Here is a 19,272-nt window from a genome sequence, read left to right on the forward strand (position 1 = left end):
TTTGTTTTGCTTTTCCCAAGCATACTCTTAGGCCACACTGGTGTCTAGGAACAAACTTTTGATAACCATCGTTTTAGAAATTATTTAAAGTGGGGTTTTTTTTTGTTATTTTGTCTTAGTGCCCCTTTGACCCAGACTGTTTCTATAAAGTACAATCAAAGAAGCTGCTAGAAAAATGACATGATGCAGAGATAGATGCATATAAATGCCACTGACAATCTGAATCTCACAAGCAGCATTTACTGCTCCAGTTACTATAGAAATTTCCAAAAGTATCTCAAGTCTTCTTAGCGTTGGGTCTTGGCTCTGCGTCTGCCATGGCTCCATGCCTGATGGGCGATCACTGTTTAAAGACCCCTTCAATGATTAATCACCTCACAAATTTCTGGAATAAAACCCAAAGCCCCTACACCTACCTGCACCACAATTTCCATGCTGGCAGCAAAAATTACCATCATTGTTTTGAAAACCATTTTGACTGTTTTACACATATATACAACATATGTGACTGCATCCAACACCCCAGTCTCCTATTATCGCCGCCTCTTCCCTCTTAGCCTCTTTTCCCCAACGAGTACCGCATTGGCTACACCATCCAAGAAAATGACAGTCCTGCTTGGAGCAGCCATCAACATGTAACAGTCACAACCTCCTAGGAAGGAGTGAGTCCTTTTGGGTGCTCCTCTGTGCACAGTGCAGTGCTGAGGGTCCAGTCTTGTGCCAGCATCCACGATCGTTCTTGGTTGTCATGGCCACGCCACAGGTGGAAGGCCGCATCACCTGACACTCCTCTCCACCCTTTTGTTCTTATAGTCTTTCTGCCTCTGTTCCTTGTTCAACCTGGGCCTTAGAGGTGTGATGGAGATGTCCCACTTGTGGTTGAATGCCAAGCAGTCATTCGCCTTCAGCACTGTGACCAGACTAGTCTATCATGGTCTCGTTGTTAAAGAGAAATATGGGCTGATTCAATATTACCAGAAGCTTCTTAGCGTCGCACACTCTGCAGCATTCTCATGATTCTTTGGTTGACAAACTTTATATTGCTGCTTTTTAAAAGTTTCAACACAATAACATGCATATTCATGATATATCAAGGTGTTTGATGCAGGTATATATTACATGATAGTTAATCAATCATTTATCACTTGAACACTTTAGTGCGTGCAATTTCAGGTCCTCTTCCTGTAGCTTGTGCTGGGTGAAATGCACTGTCATCTGCGGTCATCACACAGTGCAACGGCATCAGAACTTCATGCTCCTGTCAATCATCAGTCCATATTCGCTTTAGTCTCCAGCAAGTATCCCTCTGCTCTCAACTTCTGTGAGATCAACACGAGCAAGGACATGTGGTGTTTGTCTGTGTCTGGAGTGTTCAATTTAGCAGAAGCATCTCCAGTTACCATGCCACAAATGCCACAATTTCTTCCTTTTTATGAATGAATAGAATCCCACTGTGTGCATGTGTTGCATTTTGTTTATTCAATAGGGATTGGTAGGGATTGGTGCATTGGTGACTCATGCATGTTCTTTACCTACACCCTCCACTTACAGTTTCTTTGCATTTCTTGGCTTCTGTGTATATTGGTGCGCATTGCTCTCATTTTCTTTGGCTACATATGCAGGAGTAGGGTTACTGAGTTATGAAATAGTGAAATAGTTCTAATTTTTTTAAAGGAACCTCCATATACTTAGTCACTATCACTGTACTAACTTACATTCTTACTAACAATGGATGGAGTTCCAGTTTATCCACGCCTCACACTGCTTATTATATTTGGTGGTTTTTTTTTTATAATAACCATCATTGTGAGAGTGAAGTCCTATGTCACAGAGAGTTTGGTTTTGCATTACCCTGGTGATTTTTTTCTAGAAGGAGCTCTCTTCCCCATACTGTTGGCCATTTGTATCTATCTGCTTAAGGTCTATTGCCCAATTTTTAAGCCAGTATTTTTTGTTTGTTTGCTTGTTTGGGGTTTTTTATTTTTGTTTTGTTTTGTTTGTTTGTTTTGCTTTGCTTTGCTTTGCTTTGGTTAATTTTTTTTAAAGGTCCTAGCAAACAAGCAGCTATCAGGGATCTCCCTCCCTGTCTGTGACATGTGCCTCCTCTTGAAACACGGCAACGCCTGGCAGCATATTCTGAGCCTTTGCTGTGTGTCGGGAACGTGATGCTGTAGATGACTAATGCGTGCTTTACCTACTACCCTACCCTACAGTCTGTCATCTCGCAAGGCAAGCATGATCATCCCCAACACAGAGGAGGGAAGGGAGACGGAGGAGTGCGACATCTTGCATGAGAGCGCTCAGAGAAGGCAGGGGCCTTGGTGCCTTCCTCTGCCTGCATCCTCATCTCTGTGTTGCAGCCATCCTGTTTTACTCCAGGTCTTCTCCTTCAGAAACCCAGGCCAGGGCAAGCTGTGTGCTTTATGCAAAGCCTCCTGGGAAGGCACTGGGAGAGGCAGACCACAGGTAGAGCTCTGCCCTGACTAATTAAGGCTTGGAAAGCTTCACTTTCCTCTGTGAGCATAATTTTCAAGAACAAATATTCTCTAGAGCTCAGGAGACATCCTACAGATGGGTCCTGTGCTCAGTCACTTGGGAGGTGGTACTGTCTGGGATCGCCACCATATTCTGAGCTGCCATTATGAGCGAGGAACAGAAATAAATAGTTTGTAGATTGCTTATTAGAGTGTTCATGTTCACATCTCTCTGACCAAGCTACCTGCTGGCAACCGCTTAAGGGGGAAAGTTTTATTTTGGCAAGTACAATCCACCAGGGTAGGGAAGGTGGGACTCAGCTGTGTGGTGGTAGGAGCCTGTGGCTGAGCCTTGTTCACATTCTGTGGCCCAGAAAGCAAAAGACAAGGCTAGAACCAACAGAAAGCATCACATTCCATCCATCTACACACACCTACTTCTGTCTGTCAGGCCTTGCTTGCTTCAGTATCTAAGGTCTTCAAAATGATGCCCAGATCAAGCTTTAAGCCAGGAGAGAAGCCCTGTCTTGAAAAACAAACAAATGAAAGTAAGAACCTCTGGGGAAGGGCTCAGAACCAACCATCACAGACAGAACATGGCCTCTTTTGGGATGGATACAGCCGGATGTCACATTAAACGATTGATTTTTTAAAACAGCATTTTCCCAAACAAAAGAATTGCTTTTGTTTTGTTCTGTTTTTTTTTTCCAGACAAGGTTTCTCTATGTAGTCTTAGCTATCCTGGACTCGCTATGTAGACCAGGCTGTCCTTGAACTCACAGAGATCCACCTGCCTCTGGCTCTGCCACCCCGAGTGCTGGGATTACAGGTACTCACCACAACACCTAGCTATACAGTCTCTTATACAAACAGTATCTTGTTGTTGTTGTTTGGGAGGGTTGTTTTGGTTTTTGCTTTTGAGACAGGGTTTCTCTGTGTAGCCCTGGCTATCTTGGACCCACTTTGTAGACTCAGAGGGTCCCCCTGCCTCTGCCTCCTGAGTGCTGGAATTACAGGTGTGCACCACCAATGCCGAGAACAACCAATATCTTAAAAGGTACAGATGCACATGGGAACAGGCTAGAAACAAAACTCTAGAGGCCTTTTCCCAGCTCCCACACTCAGTGCGTGTCTTGCTCAACTGTGCAGACAAGCCAAAAATAATCTCAAAAATAATCATAGCCGCACCTTATAGTGAGTGCTGTCATTAACCCTCTACTAGACCAGACACCAAACACTGTTCAGAGTATTTTATCCTGATGACTCACTTCACACCTATAACCAGGGCACTCTGACAAATTAGAGTACTTACTGTCTATAATCTGCATAGGCAGTATTGTCCCATGTTATAGCGGGGGAAGATGAGACGCAAAGAGCAGTTGTCCTCTGAAAATGAACCCTCTCAGGGAGATGTAGGTTTTCTTGTGGCAACACTCAGACACACAAGTCCATCCTATTTGTATTCAATTGGCCCTGTGCTCATTAGCATATCAAAACCCCTACTGTGGCTGTGATCTGTACTGGTGAATATTTCTGACTTTTTCTACTGTCCCTGGGGGTGAGGTGGGGGGGTTGGGGGGGGAAGACCTGGCTCACATTCATTACCTTCTTGATCAAGTTACAGACAAAAGCAGCCATCAAATTAGGCCTATTAAGATTTATTTTTAATGAGGACATAATTCCTCTAACAACACAAGCCAGACTCGTGTGGGTACGATTACACAATCAGGCTGTCTTCAAAAAGGGTAAAGAAAAGCAGGTTTGTGCCTCCCTCTACTTGCAAGGAGTTCAGGCAGCCTTGATTAACTCCATGCTACACCATGTACTTAAAAGCACAAAGTACAGGGGAGAGCATTTGGGAGTCCAATGCCCCCCACCCCAACACACACCCACGATTAAACTATCACTGTGACAGAGGGAAGTTCCTGAAGCAGGAATGTGGACATCTTCGGAGGCCTGCGTCCTGAGCATTTGTGCTGGAAGTCACAGGAGGAAAGACCAGTCTGTTCTTTCTCCCAGCTGCACTATCTTGTATTCTCTGAATTCCCTGGCTTTCTCTAAGTCATTCCAGAGAAAAGATTTGATAATTAACCCCAACGTTTTGGGGTCCTTCTGCATGATTTTTATGCTTATTTTAGTAGTAGAAAATAATATGTAAAAGAAATCTTTTTATACTCACTTTCTAAAATATCCCCCAAATCTTCTTTAGTAATCTATGTCCTACGGCTGGTCCTCCTTTTTAAACCGCATCTAAACAAGTCATTTTACTTTAATGAATGATTTATCCCATAATCTTTTATATTTAAAAACTACTCAAAAGATTCACTGTTATGAAATTATCTTATCATAGTTCATAACAAGGAGAACTCGGGCCATCATGGACGGACTCTGTGGTCCCCAGTGTCCGTCTCTGGATGTTTTGATCTCTCACTGGCCATAGCACAGCTAAGAGAGCCAACCAGTCTACTGGAGGAGTAGAAGAGATTGAGCAACAGCACGTTGTTGAGGATGTCTGTGCAGAGATGAACATAGCAGGGACATCAAGGCCAACATCCCTAACCACAGACAGATAAAGGAGGCCCTGGGGAAAAAACAGGCGTTATCAGCACACCGTACGATGCATCTACATGTAATCCTAGACTCAGCCGAGGGATTAGCCTGTTTGTGTAACCGGAAGTGTTGTGCAGCACTCTGAGCATAAGGGAATAGATATGAACAACGGGATGGTCCAAAACAGGAGACCGTGTCTACCGAGTCCTAGGATGCTGTGGTCCCTGCTCCCTCCAAATGCACATACCCATTTGCACACATGATTCACTGTGGACTCTTGCACACTTCATCTGTGCAGTACATGCACCCTCCTTCAGTTCTATCAGCACCCCATTTCCCTCCCCCCCCCCTTGGTTGTAATCTTTTTCACATACTGTTTTGGATTTCTACAAGTCTCTTCACTCAAACACTCACATGGCTTTTTTCCCCACTCTCTTCAGTGTTATCTCAAGTAAATCATAAACAGCCACTCTAGGCACTGTTTCTAAAGCTATCTACCCTGACTTTGATTCTACATCTCTTTTAATTGTTTACCATCTATATAACAGGGAGTTATCGGGTGTACTTTGTTTTTCATTCTTTTCAAGCTTCTCCTTATAGTGAGATTTGATGACAAAGACTATATCTATCCTGCTCTTTCTTATATCTCCTACCCACAAAGGGTGTCACAAAATGGGCATCTTATGTTTAACTGGCATGGCAAAAGGTACTTACTTGTCCAAATTTCATCAACCATTTTGGTTTTTATTTCCTGGTATAAATTCCCATCATTGGAGGCAAAAGTCTTAATGTGGATCCCAGGAAGTTCTTAAGAAATGCTTCTCACTTCCATTCATATGTTTTCAGTGTGATTTTACCCACCATCTCTCAGAAAATGCTGTATGTTAAAATGCTGGAGAACTCCATCCTTTGAAACTTCACTTAATATTTCTCGCAGATGAATGTACTGCCTAATAAAAGGGCGCTTTGTCTCTCACATTTAACGGGCTCTTTGTCTAGGCTGGCATCCAGCATCCCCGAGTAAAATGTCAGCGCTCTCTGTTTAATCAGTGTTTGATTCTTGTCTTGTATTTCAATAAGGGCGATGAGATGGTAGTTCAAATGTCGTCGCAGATACGTGTTTGTCCCCTTCCCCGGGATATGTTATGTGAATCTCAACGACACAGAATTTATTTTCAACCTGCACCAATCCCTTGGAGAAATGTGGTTTTCCTTTGCCAGAGGACTAAACAGCTGCACTGACATGTCAGAAACCAAAAGATGGTGTACAACAAGGTCATTTGATTGTACTCAGCTGTTGCTGGCTCTTTTCCTTCTCCTTCTCCTCCTCCTTCTCTTCCTTCTCCTCCTCCTCCTCCTTCTTCTTCCTCTTCCTCCTCTTCTCCTTCTTTTAATTCAAAATTATCTGTCTATTATTTAAAGGCTACTGGTCCCCAAAGTTCATTTTTGTGGAACACTAATCTATAATAAAACTTTTCTAATGCATGGTTTGTGTGGATCAAAGAGCATCAATAGCCAAACATTAATATCTTCAACATGGAAAGAACACATCAGAAAATCATCCTGATTCATTTAGTTGACTAGTTCCTCAAATTATTTAGCTGTAGCAGTGGCTCACAGACTGGGACTCCCAAGCCACCAGGTAACTTCTTAGAAATGCCAAGTATTGGGCCCCAACACCAAGTTACAGAATACAAACCCCTAAGGGAAGAGGAAGCCTTGCAATCTATGTCTCACCAGCCCTCATGGGGATTTAGAAGTCTGTTTAGCTTTAAGAACTGCTGGTGGGACTGGAGAGATGGCTCGGCGGAGGTTAAGAGCACTTGTTCTTGCAATGAACCCAGGGTCAGTTCCTAGTACCTTCACAGTGGCCCACAGCCATCTGTAACTCTAGTTCAAGAAGAGCCAATGCTCTTCTGACTTCTGTGGGCACCAGACATATATGTACTCTATGGGCATAGATAAAGGGAAAATGGTCATACTTATAAATTAAAAATAAATAAATGTTATTTTTAAAAAGTTAAAAAGAGTCTCTGGGATATGAAATCCCTAGCTTAGGAGCAGCCTCCAATGTCTTGGGGGTCATCATGCCTCAGTCACCTGGGACAACACCCGGTAGATGTGGCCCAAGACTCCACACATGACACAAGTTCCTAAGTGATACCGATACTGGGACTGCACCTTGACTAAGACACTTACAGCCTAGGACAGGCATGGATGATGTGGATAAAGAAGACTATTTAGACAGGCTCTTGTCATAAAAGTCACAGGCCAAGTGTTTCCCATGGTCCGCCTGACCAGCCATCCTCCAGTTCTCCATACACATCTGCTGAAAGATGAGTGGGAATGGCAACCAGATGTTCCTTCATCAGGCCACACGAGGTGGCAAATCAGGAGGTGGGGCCAGAGATTCTTGAACAAGGGAATTTTTCTTGCAGTTACAAGTGAAAAAGCAACACCTATGTGATGCTGACAACTTACATAACTCCCTAGAGACTCAGCTTTCCCAATCAGTCAAAGCAGCACCTGTGGTGCTGGCTGCTGTGAGAGCAAATATCGCATTATTATAACGTGCTGACACCGTGGCACAAAAAATGACAACGATGCCATTACAATGAAGTATCTAGAATTCACCTCATGATTCAGTAGGAAAAACGGATATAAAAGTCAAGTTCAGGTCATCTTGCTTCCTCCATCCTTGTGAAACAGCAATGTGCCTTTTCATCTTGAATCTCTTCATGCAGACCGACAAACACACACACACACACACACACACACACACACACACACACACACACACTGATTAAACAAAAGAATAATCTTCCCTAAGGGTTGATCACATCCCAGGGAAGATTTCCTATTTACTTGGGCTCTGTGCCTGTTGCTGTGTGGGCTAGGTGATGGGCAAGCTTGCTCAATGGGAGAAGTTAGCTGGATACAAACCAGAAAGACCAGAGAGCCACATGTGAAAGAATCAAGTCTTTGGATACTAAGAATTGATCAAGGTGAGGAGGCTGGGAGTTCAGTACGGGTCAGTGGCTGGGGTCAAGTTCAGAGATTAAGGCAGAACAGTGCACTAACAGCTACTGTGAGGAGAGAAAGTACTAGAGGAATATAAGAGCATGTCAGTGGTACTGAACATTTCCTATTCCTACATCTCTTAAGGGAAGGTTCTAGAAGAATGCAAAACTCATTTTTATTGATTTGGGGGTGTCAGAACTCTGATTTTGTTTACTAAAACAACATACAGACGCAAACTTAGAGGTGCTATGACATTACCTGAGTGGCATCTTTCCACAAATTATCAATAAAAGAATTCATTATCTTTGTAATAAGAATGACTAGCATCTACTTCATCCATCAAACAAGGAACGATCTCCTTAAAATATAAACACCCAGATTTTTCCAAATTGGTGTCTTCAATTGGAGCTTGTTTTACCATTCACCAGAAGATATTTGACAAGAGCTAGATATCATTTAGTTGTTGTTTTTAAAAAGATGTACTTATTTATTCTATGCCCAAGTGTATATATGTGTATCGTGTACTTGCAGGCATCCATAGAGGTCAGAAGAACTGGAGTTACAGGTCGTTGTAGGCCTCCTGACTTGGGTGCTGGGAATCTAACCTGAGAGCCATTTCCTCTAACTTGTTTTCTTGTTGTTTTTGAGACAGGATCTCATGTGGGCCAGGATGGCCTTGTATTAGTGGTCTTCCTGTCTCCACTTCCTGAGAGCTGGGACTCCAGGTGTCTTCACCCTGCTTGCTTTATAGTGCACTGGAGATAGAAGCTGAGACTTTAGGCATGATAGAAGCCCAAAGCACTAAGGATGCTGCAAGCTGAGCTGTAGCCTAAGTTCCGCGGATTGCCCTTGGTTACCTTGAACTCTTTGTTGTTGGTGTTGTCGTTGTTAAGACAGGTTTCTCTGTGTATCTCTGGATGCCCTGAAACTTACTCTGAACTCAGAGATTTGCCTGCCTCTGCCTCCTGAGTGCTGGACTTACGGCATAAGCCAACATGACGCCGTTTGTTCACTCCTTATAAGTGAGCCCAGGGCTTTATGCTAAACTATATTTGAAGCTCTAGGTGCTATTTTGGTCACCACACTTGGGGTAGTTGCTGGCATCTGGTAGTGAGACGCCAAGGAAGCTGCTAAATATCTGTGCTCATAATTAAAGCCCTTGAAGAACAAGGAATTGTTTGCTTCAAAATTTCAGTGGTACTGTAGATTCCAGTTATAGGATGCTTTGTGGGAAAAAATCCTCTTGTTATAATTTGCATACTTTCAGTAATGATAACTCTAAGGGGAGTTTTCTACATGTATCAGATAAGGGGTTTTCTCTCCCTTTTAATATAGTTATTTTAAAGTCCTAATAATGACCAGTTTTGAGGGAACCAGTCTTATTATAATAATCTTGATTGACAAAGAAAACATCTAATTGTACACCATCATATTTTAAAGCTTTCTTGAAAGTAACAAGATGTATGCTATTGGATCTGAATGGTGTGGTCAGTGGTTCCCCTGCAGTTAGCAAAGTTCTTGCTAAGCAGGTGAGGAGGTGGTACTACCTACTCATAAGAGCTCTGTGAAGTTCATGTGCAGGCTCAGCCCTGCCGCCCTTAAGCACTGTTCCTTCTCATTTGCTCCAAGGCTCCCTCTGAACTCTGAACTGTTGTTCAGTCTGAACTCTGGCTCTAAGCCTTTTCCATGCAGACTCATGCCTTTCTGTTCATCTTTGAAAGAACATTAAATAAAGATCAGGTCATCCACAAGTTCAAGAACGTATCTGTGGTGCTCCTGAAAAAATGAAAAATAAAATAAAATAAGAGGAGGAGTTGCCAGTGTTAAATTATGTCTAAATGGAAATGAAATGTAGTGTTTTCCCTACTATGAGAAGTCTGTATCCAAATAGAATTTGAAAAATAACAAAGTGCAGGTTCCCACAATACAACAGTAACTCCACACTAACATCTGTTGGATTTGTTTTTTCATGAGCCAGACCAACATTATATTACAAGCCACGACTAGTATTCACTCACTCCTTATTATTCCCCTCCAAAAACAAGTACAACAGTTTTAAACACACACACAAAATAATTTGCATTGACTTCATTGTAGCAGAATGCAAAGCAAAACACATCTTTGAAGTTCCCTGCACAGATGGCTAGTCCCAGCTCTCCCATGGTAAATGCTGAGCATAAAAAGTGGCTGAACCACAGGAAGCCGAGGAGACCACAAATATCTAACACCACAGAGAAGGCTCTGGAATGCCACTGACCAAGTGGAAATACATTGAGCCTAAATATTGCTCTGATGCAGTATATCACTGGGTTTTCTGCAGCAACACTGCCCCAATAGCACCCCCCCCTTTTTCTATGAGAGTTTCTCTGTTTAACTGAGCACTGGCTTTCCTGGGTTCATTTTGTAGACCAGGTTGGCCTCAAACTCACATAGATCTGCTGGCCTCTGCCTCTGGAGTATTGGGATAAAAGGTGTATGCTACCTTGCCCAGTACAATGTCTTGTCTTAATGTAAACTTGTTGATAGTTTTCTAATGTGTCTGGTCTTTTGAGTCTTGTTTTTTAGTAGGAGAAAGGGATATATGTGCTACCTTGGTGATGTCTGCTACGTGGCTCCCATGGTAACGTGAAGCAAGGATTTGCCAAGCTTCATCAGGTTTGAAGTCATATTGGACAAATGTTGTGGCCTCAGCACTAAGGAATATATGTTAACAGTGTAAACCCAGTAGACACAGCTGCACAGACTCCTTAAAGAGTCTACAAATGTGTTATGAGTCTCTACCCTCATGTGTGCAGGGCACAGTAAAGTTTGTATCCTCTTCTGTTCTTGGTTTGCTTTTTGCTGACATGCTGGCCATCAGCCCTTATTTTGACTTCATGGCCCAGGCTGAGAACTTAAAGAAAAAACTGTAATCTTTACAACGACTTCTAGTACTAACAGCCCTCACTGGCATAAGCCATGCCTCACATAGTCATCATCTCTGTTCTGCTGCCAGCCAGTCTCTTCCCTTCCTCTGGAGTGATGTTTTCACTGTGCAAAACGAATATTGCTTTTATCTATTTCACACTCTTCAGTGGGAACCAGGAGGATTTTATCACTCAGTAAAGTACTCACTGTGCAAAGCATCAGGATCTGAATTTGGATCCCAGCACTCATGTTAAAAAGCTGGGCGCTGGGTGACATGACCAGTTTCCACCAGATCCCTGGCCTATGTCAGTGGACTCCAAGTCTCCAGGTCCAGTGAGAGACCTTCTCTCAAAAAAAACGAAATGGCAAGCAATAGACAGAGACACCCAACACCAGTATCTGGCCTCCTGACCCATATATGTATGAGCGCCTGGCTATACGAACTAGTACTCACATACACATGAACACACACACACACACACACACACACACACACATACACACACTACAAAGCTTGCTGATATGTGGTTACCACTCAACTTTCCTGTCTCTGCCATCCACTTCTGTGTACACATGTGCACAGAGCTGCCAGTGCCCTAAGCATATGTTGACTGCTCCTGCTAGGTCTTGTATAACCAGCGTCTTCTGTCAGATCCTCTTTCCACAAATGAGCATTATATATATCAAGGGCAGAAAGTTTCTTTCTATCTATCTATCTATCTATCTATCTATCTATCTATCTGAAAGAAGTCATTTAGTGTTCTATAATCTAAGTCTTGAGAATTAGCACCCTTACTTCTAGAGACTCTGAGCATTTTATGGCGGTAAAATTTTGCATGTGTTTTGGTTTTCATTTGAGACAGGGCCTCATGCAATCTAGGCTAGCCCCAGGATTTGTATGAATGAGGATGCCATTGAGTTTCTGATCTTTCCCGAGTGCTGGGTTTACAGCATGTGCAACTACACCATACTCAGTGCTGTGGATCGACCCTGAGGCCCCATGCTCAACTGCATCCCAGGATAGTTAGGTGCAGAGAGGACCCCCAGGGAACTCATCTGACAACATAGCTGTGGAATAGCATCTTAAGAAGGACACAGAAGGGAGGAGGCAAGAAGTCTAGCAAGACCCAAATCTTTCAAAAGCGAAGAGAGCAGAAACCTCAGTCTCAAAGGAGGAATCTCAGTACAATCCCACAGTATGAGCCTGGTAAGGTTCTTGGTGGAAATGAATGGTTACCTCAAATGAAAATTCTAAAATCAATGTGTGCTATTAAAAGAATTCTACCTGGAAGTCAATTGAAGAATATTAGACACAAGCTAGGTTTTTTTAAAAAAATGAAAATATAGTGAATTTTATGTCATATTACTGAGGTTATTGCTTTTTTGCATGAGTGTGTATGTGCATGCTTGTATGCGTGTTCACATGTGCATATGCAGGTGAGTGTGAGACCAGCAGTTAGTATTTGTTGTCACTCTTTATCTTATATAATGCTGCAGAGTCTCTCACTTGAATCCAGAGATGAGCAATTCAGCTAGTCCAGCTAATGAGTTTTTTTTCACAAGTGCCCTGTCTCTGATTTTTGAGGGGTTCCATGCCCACTCAGCCTTTACTGGATGGTTTAGAATTCAGCCTCTAGTCCTCATCTTTTTATGGTAAGAACTTCATTCTCAGATCTTTGTTAAATAAACTGAAGCATCTATGGGTGAAATTACATTAAAAGAACATACTTTAGAAAACAGACAAACATTAAAATGCCAAGATGACAGTAAGACTTAATAAGTTCTTAGCTTTGGTATGTTTTGCTCTATACTCATAATAAAAAAAAGTTAAAAGTTAAATTATTGGGAGAGAGATTAATGAAGAATATGCTTGACATCTTAGATTGGCTTTCTGGGGAAACTGGCTCTGAGGTAGAGATGTGCATAGGAGCTAGTGCAGTATTGTCTTGAGGAGGTTACAGGAAGTGGCCACAGGCAGGAAGTGATGTTAAACTATGACACAGTAACAGAAGGGACCTCAGCTCTTTACACTAGGGGCTGTGGAGTTGGCGCTAGGGAACCAGCTTCTTGTGCAACTCTTCTCACCCTTGTACTCACATGCATGTGCCTGCCAACCACAAGAGGGACATGGCTTGTGGCCGAGCATAAGCTCCACAGAGTGACTCTTACAACCAGGACACTGAACTTTCAGCATCAGGGCTAGTGGGGAACCTTAGCGCCCAAAGAAGAGACTGGGGAAAATACCATGGCATCCACTGTATCATCACTTGCTCACTCTTTCATTCTCTTTGTTTAGCTGGGCATGTTATAGTCACACGCGTGTGTGCTTGTGTGCAGCACTGAGTATCTTCCTTGGTTGCTCTCTGGTTTGTTTCCTTTAGAGAAGGTCTCTCTTGGATTCTGGAGCTCATGTTTTTGGAGCCAGTGAGCTCCAGAACTATTGGCTCTGTCCCACTACCACCAAGCGCTAGGATTCCAGGCACAAATGGGCATGCCTGGCTTTTTTATGTGGATAGGAGGGATCCTAACTCAGATCCTCATGCTTGCACAGTACGTGCTCTCACCCGCTGCACCATCTCCACAGCCCCATCGCTTCATCCTCATACATGTACAACGATGATGTGTTTTCCCATGTCACATGGAGCCAATGACTGTGTTTGTGTGTTCTTGGCTATTATAAAGAGGGGTGTATTTGCATAAAGAGGGCATGTTTTGACAAGACAGAGATCTACTGCTTTCAATTCTTCTTGCAAGTGGTTTTCATTGAAATAGCAGGAAACTAATGTCCTCTTAAAACTTTATTAAAATCATCTGGATATGCTCAGCCTAATAAAAGCACACTGCATGGCTGCTGGACTTCCTGTAGCTGTAGATACGGAGAAAGGGAGCTTAAGAGGTGTCCTACGCTTGCAGTCATGTAGACAGATATGTTGTAGGCATGCGGAAATATGTCTTCAATGAAGTGGACTCATAAAAATCGTCCCTGCTCCATTTCTGGGGCAAAACGTCTGGTGTCTTTTGGTATTCTGGCTCACACGATCCGCTTCTTGCCTGCATATTCATAGACACGAGTACTATGTTGTTGGGGCTGTCACTTCATCTTGTTCAGGCCAAGACATTTGACCCCTGTCCTCAGGAAAGGCTGGTTACCAAGTGCATCTTTACACAGAGCTGTACAGTAACCCCAGGCTTCAGAGCCATTTCTATTCGCTCTTCTAACCACAAGAGGCCAGTTCCATCATCATAACTCAATGCTACTTTACTCACTCGTGTTAATTAGTTAAGACTATCTGTTAACCAGAGGGACAAAGCAGCATGCTCACGGAGCTCATTTACATAGAAGTGACCAGGCTTTCCTCTCTCCCTTCTCCCCTAACCTCCTCTTTTCCCCCTGTCTCTCATTCCTTCTCTTCTCTCCTCTTCTTTTTCCCCTCCTTCTCTTCCTTATTTTTTAAAATCAACTTTTAGCAAAAAGATAGAGAGCTGTTTTAGACAAATGGCCCACTGCTCAGTAAGGATCCACGTGTATATAAATCACAAACATGCCCTCCAACTCCAACATAAAACCTTAATAGCATTTGATTCCAGAGCTTTGAAATGCAAAGAGAAATACAGAACACAGTAGGGAGAAACGTCCTTTGCCACTGGGAACTAGGAGGAAGTCTTGAATAACAGTGCTCTGGCCAATGTACACAAGCTGAACACTGCTTCTTAACCTATGGCCATATGCATTAAAGATGAATATCTTGCCTGTGAAAAATTAATGTTCCAGACCTCTTAGAACTGATGTTATAGTATTTAAGATGTCTTTTAAAAATGCGCACTTTTGGGGGGGATGGTTTGCTTCTCCCCCCCTTGCCTGTGATGCTAGTTGAGCAGGGACCTGAAACAAGAGCACAGATGACAGGGTAGAGAGGATCCAATGGGGTTTGCATAGACATGGATGCCGTGGAGTTGGCGAGTGAGATGTTTCACCTTCATGTAAAACAAATAAAACATCCCTTCCGTTTTCTTTTGATCTTGTAAAAATATGCAGGCTTGTTTGCTCTTTTCTTGGCTAATAGGCTGAGTTTTAAACAAAGAATTCTCATTTTTTAAAGTTCACGTCAGAAGAGCTCTGGCAAGGAAGACGGGGCTGGTCTGGAAACTGTACCGAGTTATCAGATTTATGTTGTGTCTGGCGTAGAGACTATGATAGCCAAGTCTCATGGGCCCTTATACAATTTGAGTTTGATGAATGACTAGCTTGGTAACTATTATTTACATTACAGCAGTTGGTGCTGTTTCATTCATGTTTGAGCAACCCACATTGTCTTCTGTGAAACAGTTTCTCAAGATAATCCCCACAGGGCGCCTCTTCCCATTGTTAGCTCACAATTAGGAAGATGATTGGTAATGAGTGAGCTTTGCTTTGAACTAAAAATGAGAACATGAGCTCATCTCTCAGTAATCTAGAATTGTAACTTTTTTTTGCCTGAAAAACTTCAAAAGTATATTTCCGATGATTTACAGAGATGGAACTAATATATTCTTTAATTTACTTCTGCTTTTAAAATATAACGTGTGTGTGTGTGTGTGTGTGTGTGTGTGTGTGTGTGTGTGTGTTACGCACACATGTGAGGAGTGTGAGGTGTGATTTATATTTGTACATGGGTACACCTGTCCCTTCATGAGCATATGGAGACTAGGGTTCAGCATTTGCTGTTTTGTTTGTATCACTCTCCATGTTATTTTTCCAGAAATGGTCTCACACTGAATCTGGTGCTCCCCTCTTTGGCTAGGCTGGAAACCCCAGGGATCCTCCTGTCAAGGCCGTTACACAGAAAGACCCTGTCTTTAAAAACGAAGGCCAGCACACTCTTCTTTCAACTCATCAAGCCTTCATTGGATGCTGGATGGAGACGAGTGGGGTCCTTTCAGGAAAGAATCTCTGAGAGCATGACATGTTCCCTCTGTCCAGGAGATAGAGACCTGAGGGGATGGGAACAGATTTGAGGTAGATGGTGGTAGACTGCAAAACAGGTGGGACAAAGCTTTCTCCCCTCTCTGTTTGACATTCAGTGTAAAGAGTGAGCGCCAGAGGGCTGCTATGTCTAGCCTTTTTGCTTGCTCTTCTCTGTGGGGAGAAGCCTGACCTGAGCACTCCAGGAGGGGGACAGAATTCTCCAGATAATGACAATGGCAAACACATCTGAGATCTATGCATCAGTCACAAATGTTACTATTTCCTCAATCCTCATATCTGACCTATTAGGTAGTGCTGTTACTGTCACCATTTTATATATGGGGAAACTGAGTCACCACACTACAAAGACTTGTCCAGCCAAGTCTTTTCACATACATCTAGCCCTGGGACTTGTGCTTTTCATGTCACTGCTCTATAACTCCCATGAGGAGTGAGAACATTCTACCAAATTGCCCCATGGAAGAACACACCCAATCCATAGCCAGTACCCAGGCCTCACTCAAAGTGTCACTGTCCATGACAAAGGCATTGGACAAACTGACATCTGTGGGTATCCAAGGTCACTCTACTGTGTGTACCAGTCACTGAATTTGGCAGATGTGAGCAGAAAGGCCAACCTATGCCAATAAATTCAGCCATCTTGGCAAGAAAACTAGAATTTTCCTCTCTCTTGCTTTGAATCTTGTATCTATTTTCTCAAATTGTGGCACCCCTTACTGAGGAAGAAGGATGTAATTAATTCCCATCCTATGACCCCAACATAATATAAGGATAGGTAGTAGCAATCTTAAAAAGCAGCTAAAATAACTATAACTGAGCAGGCATTGTCCAGGAGAGATCACCTGCATTGTTATAATCGCATTGAGGGAGGTACTGCATGTTACGGAAGGCAGAGGAGGAATGAAATTTGAGGTTGTCAAGTGGGCTTTTGGTATATAAAAGGGCAATGACTATTTTATTGGCTACATGACATCTTAATAGGCAAGTCTAAGATTTGATTACAATGGCCTTTGATGTTAACATCAAATAATTTTGCCTTTCATGGCCACTCACAATAGTTGGTAATTAGCATTGTCTGAGAACAGTCAAAGGTAGAACTAGCTCAGAGGTACTGACTGCAAAATAGCAATGTGAGATTAGGTCGGGCCATTGCACTTGAAAACCACCTTGATGTGTCCACGTCTTCAGCATGTGGCTATGTCCAGTACCAGGCCACTAATGCCTGTCACTTGCACTATGTGCATGGCCTCCATACTACCAACCCCCATATGTCCTAGTCTATTCATATGTTGCTTTCAAAATACAAACTGTGGGACCCTGCTAAAAGCCATGGCTTTCCTATATAGGACATCCAATGTCAGCCTCCGTATTAGGATGAGAAACAAAATCTGCAGCACACTGGAAAGCCTGAGCCCCACTGTCTTTGGAGCCCTGTGCCTCAGTTTCCTTCCATTTCTGCACCACCTTCTCTTGCTTGGGCCTTGTGCTCCTTCTCGACTTGGGTTCCATTCCCTCCTCCTGTGCCCTCCTCCCCTATCTTGCTTGTCCATACTTATCCTTTGGGCTCCACTCTGAATGCTGCACCCACCTTGAGACCGCCTTCCCTGGCAGCTGAGAACAACAGTTGCCCCGCTAGAAGTCCACACCCCAATCTCTTCCTGTATTTCCCGGCATGCATCTGTATTGATCCGGTTTCTATAGCTACCAGTTCATCTGTCTGACTTCTAGAGAGCAGAGATCTGTCTCGCTCACTGCTCTACTCTCAGCGCTTCCCACCGTGCCTGGAACATGCTGGGACGTCCAACCTGGGCGATGTTTTGCCAGGCAATGACCTTCTGTCTCTGACTCCAGGCTTCCATGCACAGCACTGCGGTGTGGTCAGCACCGATGATACCATTGATGAGTAAATGTAAATGGTACTGATTTAGACCTAGTGGATATGGTTGCATAAACTATGCACTATCGAGCTCCAGGTGTACTGGGCACCTAGTCAGTAATATTAATGGTGTTGATTAGAAACATAAATCACGATGGCTTTTCACCGGGAAATAAATGAATTGAGGAATGAATTAAACCATTGATTTGTCACTAACACACAGTTACATACTGCAGTAAGCCATATTTGGCAGGCAACATTCCCTAAAACCTGCAAAATTCTATGTGGGTATAAATGCCTTCACATGTCATATGCCAGAGTCCCAATTACTTTGACATTCCATGTGTTCCAAGCGAAAACCTTCCCCCACCCTCATTTCAATTCCACAAGAACTTTTCATAATCTTGAACTTGAACCTTCCAGGTGACAACATGACATCCTGTTTTGACTTTTACAGCACACAGAGACCTCGCCTTCAATTTGCAATGAGAAGGAGCTAAAAAGCTGCACTCATTTGAGAGCAAGAATACACGTACAATATAGCATTTTCTTCAGTGGGACCCCTTGAATGACAGCTACAGTACTATACTATGATAGTGAATTAAATGCAGTAATCAGGGGGAGGAAAAGTGTGACATCCAGAAGAAAGGCCTAGATCGTGGGACTGAGAGTCAGATTAGCAACTTCAGACAACTACATGCCCATTTGGCTCTGGTGCCATTCTCTAGGTCTTCCCACATGGGACCTTCTGTCTCTAAGCCCAGGCTTCAGGGCATCAGAAACTGACCCATGTTCATTAGCAATTCCATTTATTAGGACACTTTAAAAGGAAAATGACTCAAGAATAAAACAAGAGCATAAAAAACATAATGATACAACTCAGTGGTGAAGAATTTGACAATCATGATGAGGCAAAACTCAACTCTTCCTATTCTCAACGTTGTTTTTATCTTTTATTTTTTTGTGGGGCGGGGCAGCAGAGGATTGTTTTCTGGCAGAGTCTCGTGTATCGTGTACTAGCTTTGAACTCACAATGTAGCTGAACTTCTGATCCTCCGAACTCTACCTCCCGGGTGCCAAGGCTACATACAAGTAGGAGCACCAAGTTTGCTTTATGTACTGATAGAGGCAGACATCTCCTTCACCTCTAGCTTCTGGACATGCAAACACATGAGTGCCCATAAACACATGCAATCTGCTGTTGAGGACGCACTAACATAAAGACCTTTAACAATGACATTTTAACAATAGTCCTCTTTTTGTAGGGGGTCAGCAAACTAGACGTAGAAGAAGAAATGGAGGCCACCGGGGGGGAGAACCAGGCTACATCTGCATGGTCACTGACTGTAGGTGGCTGCTGTCATGGTACCGTGACAGAATGAATCAGAATCAACTAGTTATGACAGACATTGCATAGACTACAAAGTCTAACATGCAGCTTGTCTCATCGCAAAAGTTTGCTGAGCCCACTCTATAAT

At 43.1% G+C, this 19,272-nt stretch overlaps 1 long non-coding RNA gene across 8 annotated transcripts in view; it reads right to left on the minus strand.

Moving 5' to 3' along the window:
• The window catches only part of LOC311588692, a 413,254-nt gene that overhangs the window by 232,161 nt on the left and 161,821 nt on the right, over positions 1-19,272 (minus strand). The gene's annotated exons all lie outside the window — the stretch shown is intronic.

The sequence above is a fragment of the Acomys minous genome, assembly GCF_964271855.1.
Source record: "Acomys minous genome assembly, chromosome: 17".
Lineage (NCBI taxonomy): Eukaryota > Metazoa > Chordata > Mammalia > Rodentia > Muridae > Acomys > Acomys minous.